Below are 11,151 nucleotides of genomic sequence, written 5' to 3'. Positions count from 1 at the left end.
TAATTGAAATCTGATATCTTTCATGCTCTAGACATTCTTCTCAAAATGAGAGAGCCAAGAAGACAAAGCACCCTCATTAGAAGATGACCAGAAGAACTCATAAACTTGCTAGTATTCTGTTACTTTATAGCTATGAACCTACTTTATAATCCAGTTTTATTCTTCTATGGAGCTGAAGACTATAATTATAATTCTCAGGGCCAAATTCATTCAAAAATATTTTCATATGCTGTCACTTTGTTGAAGCTTTTCTGCCAACCTCTTTTCTTGGCCACCTTATAGGCTACAAAATTCTGAGTTTTCTTACTGCATGAATTAAGTATGAGATTTCACTGAATATATTTTAAAAAGTGCCAACAAAGCATGATTTTTTTTTTTTTTTAAGATTTACTGGATGTCTTCCCTCTTGAAAACCCAAGTCCATTTACTCCAAATGAAACACAGATGGGAATTTCTAACAAAACATATTTAAAAATGAGATTTACTCTACTTATAAGTACTAGGCTATAGTAGTAAAACTAGAATTAACTATTATATAACTTTAACTTCATCAAAGTTGAAGATACTTTTAAATGACATAGAGAAGTATATAACATACATATGTTTGTGTATATGAATAGGGACTTCCCTGATGGCTCAGAGGGTAAAGCATCTGCATATATCTCAGAATGCTCTTCTGTCTATCTAAAATACTTATTTGGTTTCTCATCTTTAGGAGTAAGATTATTTTCACATATATATGAAAGAAAGTATTCAATTAAAAAAGAACAATATGTGGTGATTCTTGATTTGTATAGCTCACCAAGATATTCTGTGGAGTTCAGTTCAGTCACTCAGTTGTGTCCAACTCTTTGCGATCCCAAGATGTTCTGTTATATCCAAGTTTATTTTGGACTTTTTATTATAAAACAAACATCATCACTATCACATTAGTGTCTTTGACCCTCTTAAACAAATACATATTTATCAGAAAGTGTCAATACATATCCTTAAAATATGGTAGGACAGAGAAAAACAGTTAAGATTTTTATGTTAACAGAGACTTTTACAAAACCCGAGAGAATTCTTCAGCATGTTTTCAATCATAATTGCTTTCTCATAGGCAATTTTTACACAGAGTACATCATGAGAAATGCTGGGCTAGATGAAGCACAAGCTGGAATCAAGATTGCTGGGAGAAATATCAATCACCTCAGATATGCAGATAACACCACCCTTATGGCAGAAAGCGAAGAAGAACTAAAGAGTCTCTTGATGAAAGTGAAAGAGGAGAGTTAAAAAGTTGGCTTAAAGCTCAACATTCAGAAAACGAAGATCATGGCATCTGGTCCCATGACTTCATGGCAAACAGATGGAGAAACAGTGGAAACAGTGACAGACTTTATTTTTCTGGGCTCCAAAATCACTGCAGATGGTGATTGCAGCCATGAAATCAAAAGATGCTTGCTCCTTGGAAGAAAAGCTATGACAAACCTAGACAGCATATTCAAAAGCAGAGACATTACTTTGCCAACAAAGGTCCGTCTAGTCAAGGCTATGGTTTTTCCAGTGGTCATGTATGGATGTGAGAGTTGGACTACAAAGAAAACTGAGCGCCAAAGAATTGGTACTTTCGAACTGTGGTGTTGGAGAAGACTCATGAGAGTCCTTTGGACTGCAAGGAGATCCAAACAGTCCATCCTAAAGGAAATCAGTCCTGAATATTCATTGGAAGGACTGATGCTGAAGCTGAGATTCCAATAGTTTGGCCATCTGATGCAAAGAGCTGACTCACTGGAAAAGACACTGGGAAAGATTGAGGGCGAGAGGAGAAGGGGACGACAGAGGATGTGATGGTTGGATGGCATCACCAACTCGATGGACTTGAGTTTGAGTAAACTCCGGGAGTTGGTGATAGACAGGGAGGCCTGGTGTGCTGCAGTCCATGGGATCACACAAGTGAGCGACTGAACTGACTGAGGCAATTTTTTGGTATGTCTCACTAATTGAATATTAAATGCTCAATATTAAGTAAACAAATCTCAATAATAAATGAGCAAAAGCTTTGAATAGTACAAGTCAGCATTTTTAGGTGTATATTCAAAGACTTTTTACAAATGTCCATGATCATGAAACCACTGCTACAAACAAGATATAGAATAATTTAATCTCTTCTAAAGTTTTACCAATGCCCCTTTGCATTTAGTCTCTTCTTCCCACTCCCATTCCTGACATCTACTGATCCAATTTCGTTTTGGAGTTTTTCCATTTCAAGAATGTCATATGAATGGAATCAGATAGGGTTATCAGAACTTTGGTCTTGTCCAAAACATCCACCACCAAGTGTCCTGCAAGGGAGTGGCCAAGTTCTAATAAGACTTTGGGACAACTGGAACTTTTGTTGCTAGAGGGAATGTGAATGGTATAGCTACTTTGGAAAATTCTTTTGCAGTTTCTTATCAGACATGACTTAGCAACTAAACAACTACATAAAATTATAAACGTGCACTGTTTCAATCACTTCTCCTACAGCTAGTTTAGCAAATGGCTCCACCTAGTGGAAATAAATACTTATTAGATCTAAATTTACATTTGATTTAGAATTGCTGCTGCTGCTAAGTCACGTCAGTCGTGTCCGACTCTGTGCGACCCCATAGATGGCAGCCCACCAGGCTCCCCCGTCCCTGGGATTCTCCAGGCAAGAACACTGGAGTGGGTTGCCATTTCCTTCTCCAATGCATGAAAGTGAAAAGCGAAAGTGAAGTTGCTCAGTCCTGTCCAACTCTTCTCGACCCCATGGACTGCAGCCTATCAGGCTCCTCCGTCCATGGGAGTTTCCAGGCAAGAGTACTGGAGTGGGGTGCCATTGCCTTCTCCAGATTTAGAACTGCAGGATATCAATTTTATCCTGTTTTTTTATTTAGACATTTTTACTTTATTTTGGATTATTTCTATGTGGTAGTTAAGGAGCTCAAGGTAAAAATGCCCAAAGGTAATCAAGTATATAAGATAAAATATTTCTACATATTTTCTTTTCTTTTTTAAAAAATATTACACATATGCATTTTTCATTATGGTAAAATATAAAATCCACCATTTTAGCCATTTTAAGTGTACAGTTCAGTGGCATTAGATATGTTCACAATGATGTGCAACCATCATCACTACCCATGTTCAAAGTTTTTCATCATCAACTGAAACCTGTACCCATTAAACATTAACTCCATACCCCCACCTTCCCTCAGACTCTGGTTACCTCTGTTCAATTTTCTGCCTCTGTGAATGTGAACAATAATATTTTTCCAGCTTTACTGAGATACAATTGACATTTAATATTGTGTAAATGTAGGGTGTATAATGTGTTGATTTGATACATTTATATATTGCAAAATGATTATCTCTATAGCACTGGTACCATACCTGTGATGTCGCATAGTTACCATGTTTTTGGTGCTACATAGTATTTTCTTAGTAGAGGAAAGATTTTGGGGGAAAGTGCTGTATAACTTGGGGTAAATCCCAGACACAGTAATAAAAATCTTGTTTTCTCAAAGGTAAAATGGTAAGTTGGAATAAAGGCTGAGAAAGCAAGAAAATCTTAGGCTTTTTTTTATATTAAAAAAAAAATTGTTTGGCTCTGCTGGGTCTTTATTGCTTTGTCTAGTTGCGGAGACTGAGGGCTCCTCTTCCTTGCAGTAGGCGGTGTGATGCTTCTCATTTCGGTGGCTTCTCTTTTGAAGCACAGGCTCTAGGCACACAGGGCTTCAGTAGTTGTAGCAGAGAGGCTACATGTGGAATATTCCTGGACCAGGAGTTGAACCTGTGTCCCCTGCACTGGCAGGCGGATTCTTATTCACTGTGCCACCAGTGAGATCCACTCTTAGGCTTTTAAATTAAAAAAAAAAATACTGATACTTTGTATATTAGTGGTCATATTAGTACATAAAGTGAATATATGGGGAGATAATTATATGATTCTCTGATTTTGCTACATCATTCATTTATTTATTAATTTATCCTTCAACTTTTAATTCAGCACTTAACATGTACCAGCACAACACTAGGCTCAGCAAATGCAAAGGGTAACATAAGGCTTGGTTCCTATCTTCCAGGATTCACACGTATTCTGGGACTAGCAGTAACAGTACATAAAAACCTAAAAAATTAAATAAAATTCATGAAGGATAAAACATTTGTGGATAAAACATTCTACAAACAGTGGTATAATTGTAGATACACTGAATCTCAAAAATTAATTTTCTGATAAAATTTTATAAATAAATATGTAAATAAACATGAAATGTGTGTTTGATCTAAAATGTATAATTGCAAGAAATCTTACATTAATTTTAAAAGGGGTAAAGTTTTTCTTTGCACTATTACTAGATTCTTAAATTACTTTGAGAAACCATTCTTTTCAGTTAATTTAGTAGAACCACTTTTAATACAACATTTACTATAGCAAACAAAGCACTGAGCACTTTTTATATAAGAAATTAAATGTAATTTGAGGGTAAAACCTTCCCACATAGCTCCGTCGGTAAAGCATTTGTCTGCAATGCGGGAGACCTGCGTTCAATTCCTGGTTTGGGAAGTTACCCTGGAGAAGGAAATGGCAACCCACCCCAGTATTCTTGCCTGGAGAATCCCATGGACAGAGGAACCTGGCAGGCTGCAGTCCATGGGATCGCAAGAGTCGAACATGACTTAGTGCTATCTTTATTTTCTTTGAGGTTAAAGGTTATGTTTTTAAAAAATACTTTTAAAAGTCTTTAAGTTATTTTAAGCTGATAATGCTAAGAACTAGAAATATCAATTATTTCAACGTACTTCTTTGACTTTTTAGTGAAGCACTCTTCCATCCAAAGAAAGGAGAATGTTTTCTTAAATGGCCAGATATGCTCAATTACACACGTTAAGAAACACTTGGGGAGAGGAAAACATCAGGAGTTTGTTGATTAGGTATCAGGCCATTGTTTTTCGTCTATGTTTGTGTTGTAAAAAGTACATTTTAAAAGGTATCCATCTTTGAAAAAGGAATACATTTATTATTCTACATTCTATACCATAAGATTTTTAAGAAACATATTCAGTAGATTTCATAAATTGGATAAAATACTTTCCGAGAGGAACAGGATGCAAAATTTCCTCATATAAAGACTGAGTGTGAGAGAGAAAGTCATTAACATAAATCTTTGGAACACTTTTCTTGAGTCTGGGCATGCTGTTATCGGTGGTCAGCTGCTCTCTTGTTTTTCTAAGGTTTGCTGCAGCCAGGAGCTCTTTTTATGCTCAGTTCAGAATGGTCATCCCGCATGGTTGGAAAGCTTCATGCTTCTCATGTCTCCTAGCAGCTTGCGGGGAGAAGGAAACGGCAACCCACTCCAGTGTTCTTGCCTAGAGAATCCCATGGACAGAGCAGCCTGGTGGCTGCTGTCCATGGGGTCGCACAGAGTCGGACACGAGTGAAGCAACTTAGCAGTAGCAGCAGCAGCAGCCGCAGCTTGGGTCCCTGAAGAGCAGTGCTGGCTAAGATCATGATGTCATTCCCACTGTGGCCATGAGTTGTCAAGAGCTAAATTGTTCCTCATCTTGTTTAAAAATACATTGTGCAAAACTACTGACTATACTGCCCAGATTTAATTTGACATAACTATATCAAGTATCTAGAGCATATTAACATTTTGACTTGTTTATTAATTTATAGCCTGCTTCTTTTCTATAGAATGTCAATTGATGGAATAAACCACTCAGCACCATTTTGTTTCAGCTCTTAAAATAGGTGAATAAAAAGATGCAATTTCAGGCTTTTTGGGGAATGGTTTCTATGCCTTATTAAAGAGGAAACTCTATGTACATCAAGCATGGTTAGTTATGAATTGCAGGAGATTTTAAGCATAAGCCTTTACCCTATCATATATTGATAATCTGTGTCTTTACTATGGTAACAGTTCTGTATAAAAACAATAAATGGTTACTCATAGGCTACAGCCTTATACTTCCTGTGACTACACTGGTGATCTCTGCTCTCAGGAACTACAGTTTAATCAGGACTGTATCCTGCTCCAACTTTTCTAATGGAAAAGTTTTTCTAATGTAACTTAATGAATTTATGTTTTACAACTTTCTCCCCTCAGAGGAAGTCAACACACATTTTGTTACAACGTGCTTTCAACATTCTGGTGATGAAAGAGGCAAAACAAGATTTTCCCAATCTACAAATGGGGAAACCTGATGTATGTTGAAGTTAAGTGGTTTAACAGTCATCACCCAGGGGTGCAGGTCTGACTCTCCTACCTGCATTTCCTTTTTACTCACTCAAACCATGTTCTTCACACATGATAGATGCACAGCAATCTCTTGTTTTTATTTCTGAGCCCCAGGGTTTCTGATCGCTTAAATTCTACAAGTCAATGTGCAATAAGGATGATGCTGTTGAAGAGAATGAGTTTTCTGCACCTGTTTTACACTGCAGTGTTTTGGAAATAAACAGCATTTTCCTAAATCTGTATGTTTAAATTTGTTTTGCTAAAAATGACTTTTATTTGTGTCTGCTTGGTCATCAAAATCATTATCTGCTTTTTCCTGCCAGTGATGGAGGAAAAACAACATCCTAAATGGGTTGAGTAGGATAATTTTTATCTGAAGAAAAGTTCTTAATTGCAAAGATTTGTGCAGTAGTGACAGGAACAAATAAAGAAGCTCATGAAAAGTTGGTAGACTCCTTGCTGTTGAAACGAGTAACTCAAATTCTCATTGGTGGTTGCCAGAGAGACTGGAGTTTCTTCTGTGTTGATAGAAAGAAAATAGTTCAGCCGGCAAGACCCAGTTATGGTTCTCCAGAAGAGGGCACCAGTTTCCAAGAACAGAATCAAAGCAGGCCTGCGTTCCTGCTCAGTCTCTGCGACCCCATGGACCGTAGCCCTCCAGGCTCTTTCCATGGGATTTTCCTGGTAGGAATACTGGAGTGGGTTGCCATTTCTTACTCCAGGGGATCTTCCCCACCCAGGGATCAAACCCGAGTCTCCTATGTCTCCTGCATTGCAGGCGGATTCTTTTACAGCTGAGCCACTGGGAAAGTTCCCAGAATTGAAGGATAAAAGAATCTAAATCTATATCAAGATAAGGATAAAGTCAGCCTTCTGGCCCTTCATGATGGAGGCTTTTTTCTCAAGGAAGGAGAGTACTGAAAATTAATACCAAGCTGTAAATTATACTGCTATAATTTAATTCAAGTTTATTAAAGCGTTGTGTAGTGAAATTTGTGATATTAAGCATTTTTTTTTGGTTATAAAAATCTGTCCTTTGTTGATGTTTCCAAAAACCACACACGAAAGTGCTAGAAAATTTGACTTAATCTAAACCAGGTAGACTAGGCATTAAGGCACTTTCCTAAGCACCAGCTTGCAGTAATCTCATCATAAAAGAAATCATTTCCTGAACAGGTCCTTTTCGACTTAACACACAGATGGTCATTTTATAGGGGCCCTTGTCCTAGTTACTGAAAGTGCTCTTTATTAATTTTTCTCTCATTTAAAAACTTTGATTATAATGGACAACTGAGTGATTACTATGATTATTACTTTAAAACTATTTAAATACTGTAAATGTGATATTGGGACTAATTTTTGCCTTTTATATTCCAAAACTTAAGACATTTGATTTTTCTTTCCCAGCTCTTATTCAAAACGGATCTTGGTTCTGACCAGGTACTGTTTGGTAAAACATGCACTCTTTGTGCCAATATTCAGCAAATATGTGTGGGGCACCAACTCATTTAAGCTATTGTCCTAAGAGCAGGAGTGAAGTGCTAAGATTATTAAGCCATTTGAATAAATTTGTCCAGGTACAGGCACTTCTGATGTGATTGTTTTTAATTACAATGGTCAATCAGTGCAAATGGTTGATGAGTTCAACCTTCCGATTAGGAAATCTCTCTCTTTGAAAAAATGAATTATTTGGCTGACTCACTTGACAGTTTATTTTTAGGAAAGTGACTAAATTGGGCCTTATGTGTAAGTACAGCTTCAATTGTCAGAGCTCATTCTCAGCTGAATCAGGTACACAGAGGCCTTGAAAGTTTTCTCTTTTCCTTTATGTTCTCTTGATCAGCTGTTCCCTTTCATTCCTACATGGACGGGGGATTTTAGTTCTGAAATGGCTTAGCAACTATTGTCTAAGTTTACAGACCATGCACCTGTGCAGAGAACTCCCATACTTAAAATACAGTGACAGGTGCATGCGCCAACTCCCTTTTTCCCGGCTGGAACCATGGACGGTGCAGAGGAAAAAAAGGAAAAGAAGGTTCCTGCTGGCCAGAAGCCCTTAAGAAAAAGCGAAAGAGTTTCGCTGAGGTTAAGATCAAGCGCCTGAGAAAGAAGTTTGCCCAAAAGATGCTTCTGAAAGGTAAGGAGGAAGCTTATCAATGAAAAAGCTAAGCAGATATATAGAACTGAAATTCGAATGGCTAGGATGGCATGAAGAGCCAGCAACATCTGTGTAGCTGTGGAACCCAAATTGGCATTTGTCATCAGGATCAGAGCTACCAACTGTGTGAGCCCGAAGGTTCGAAAGGTGCTACAGCTCCTTCGTCTCCGTTGGATCTTCAGAGGCACCTTTGTGAAGCTCAACAAGACATCAATAGTGGAGCCATACACTGCACCAGTTCAGTTCAGTCACTCAGTCGTGTCCGACTCTTTGTGACCCCATGGACTGCAGCATACCAGGCTTCTCTGTCCATCACCAACTCCAGGAGCTTACTCAAACTCATGTCCATTGAGTTGGTGATGTCATCCAGCCATCTCATCCTTTGTCGTCCCATTCTCCTCCTGCCTTCAATCTTTCCCAGCATCAGAGTCTTCTCCAATGAGTCAGCTCTTCGCATCAGGTGGCCAAAGTACTGGAGTTTCAGCTTCAGCATCAGTTCCTCCAATGAATCTTCAGGACTGATTTCCTTTAGGATGGACTGGTTGGAACTCCTTGCAGTCCAAGGGACTCTCAAGAGTCTTCTCTAACACCACAGTTCAAAACCATCAATTCTTCGGTGCTCAGCTTTCTTTATAGTTCAACTCTCACATCCATACATGACTACTGGAAAAACCAAAGCTTTGAATAGATGGACCTTTGTTGGCAAAGTAATGTCTCTGCTTTTTAATGTGCTGTCTAGGTTGGTCATAGCTTTTCTTCTAAGGAGCAAGAGTCTTTTAATTTCATGGCTGCAGTCACCATCTGCAGTGATTTTGGAGCCCAAGAAAATAAAGTCTCTCATTGTTTCCATTGTTTCCCCATCTATTTGCCATGAAGCATTTGCCACACATTGCATGGGGGTACCCAAATCTGAAGTCAGTAAATGAATTGATCTACAAGTGTGGTTATGGCAAAATCAACAAGAAGTGAATTGCCCTGACAGATAACGCCTTGTTTGCTTGATCTCTTGGGAAATAATGGCATTATTTGCATGGAGGATCTGATTCATGAGATCTATACCATTGGAAAATGTTTCAAAGAAGCAAACAAATTTCTGTGGACCTTTAAATTGTCTTATCCATGAGAAGGAATGAAGAAAAAGACCACCCATTTTGTAGAAGGTGGAGATGCTGGCAACAGGGAAGACCAGATTAACAGGCTTATTAGAAGGATGAACCAAGTTATCTACCATGATTATATTTATAATCTGGTTAGTTAAAAAATGATTGAAACAAATTGAAAAAACAAATACAGTGATCAACAGAAGATATGAAATTTATGTTATAATTTCAGAAACATCTGGGTGAAATTCCACAAAGTACATTTCAATTAAGGGAAATTAAAAATATATACTTGTGGATTTATTTTTGCTTTCTTATGTGATATTCTGAGCAGGCGTTTCTCTTTTTATTCCTAGTTCATGATCCATGATACATATTTTTGCTTTAGCTCTTCTTTTTATCCCAGTAAGTCAGGCCACATTGAACCTGTCATTAAATTCATAAAGTTTAGTCTGTGTATATCATTGTTATTTCTTATAGGTCTCCTTAGCTCCTGTGCTACAGACTTTTGCTTTGCAAAAAACAGAATAAGAGAGCAAAACATAAACAAAAATAGCCTAAATCAAAATTTACTCCCTGGAGGAAGAATTTGCAGCATAATAAAACTCATGAAATGCAAGAGGACTTGGTAAAATCTTATATAATGCTCTTCTAGGCCTTAGTGAGGAAGAGTAACCATTCCATAATTTCACTTTGCTTCCATCAGTATCCTTACGGCAGGTTAAAGAGGAAATTTGCTATAAGGCACAATATTATTTGGTAAATATCAGTGGCCACTCAGTAAACTCTCTTAATGAGCTTGTTTTGAAATAGAGACTGTGCAGCCCCTGTTGGCCTATTGTTTTCCTGGCCCAGGAGATATACCCTGGCAGACCCAAGGCAGTTCACCAGGAGATTTGCTCAGTCCTTTGTCCTTTCTTCTGGGAGATAATTCTCACCACATCTCTGCACAGCACTTACCAAGGCAGTGAGTAAGGCATCCAACCACAATCAGGTTGGGAGGCTCCACTGTGTCATTCTGCTTGCAAACATTTGTTCCTCCCAGGGAGCCCAAGAGGTGCAACAAACTAGAAACCCTCTTTGGATCCTTTCTCAGATTGTGCCTTCATGCATGTGTGCTCAGTCGTGTCTGACTCTTTATGACCCCACAGACTGTAACCCACCAGGTTCCTTCCTCCACAAGATTCTCTCAGCAAGAATACTGGAGTGGATTGCCATTTCATTTCCTCCTCCAGGGGATCTTCCCAACCCAGGAATCAAACCCTTGTCTCCTCTGTCTCCTGCATAGGCAGGAGAATTCTTTACCACTGCATCACCTGGGGATTGGACCTTAGGGAGTTTAAATCCTTTCCTACCAATGGCCAATACTCAATAATTTCCTGTCCCCTTTTTTATTTAGTGTGATGTAGTTCTAGCAAAGTTGGTTTAAGGATTCCATAGTGATGAGAAGACCAAGATAAAGCACTGTATATTATACCTGAAAAGATCTAAGTGGAGGAAATGAAATTTTTAAGAATCTAGTATTTATCCCACGTCATGAAGGTTTAGGTAGAAAACTGTGGATAAAACTTACTGTTGAAGACATTGTAGCAGAAGCTTCAGTATAACAAAAGCAAAAGTAAGATAGCAACTGGTTATTTTTACA

The 11,151-nt window shown here is 38.1% G+C and overlaps 1 pseudogene; it reads left to right on the top strand.

The window, feature by feature from the left end:
* The first annotated feature begins 8,088 nt into the window (after window positions 1-8,088).
* Window positions 8,089-9,672, top strand: LOC100847643 (large ribosomal subunit protein uL30-like; annotated as a pseudogene).
* The last annotated feature ends 1,479 nt before the right edge of the window (window positions 9,673-11,151 follow it).

This window comes from Bos taurus, chromosome 7 (genome assembly GCF_002263795.3).
Source record: "Bos taurus isolate L1 Dominette 01449 registration number 42190680 breed Hereford chromosome 7, ARS-UCD2.0, whole genome shotgun sequence".
NCBI lineage: Eukaryota > Metazoa > Chordata > Mammalia > Artiodactyla > Bovidae > Bos > Bos taurus.
Note: the sequence above shows the minus strand (reverse complement) of the source record. Positions and strands in the feature narration are given on the sequence as shown.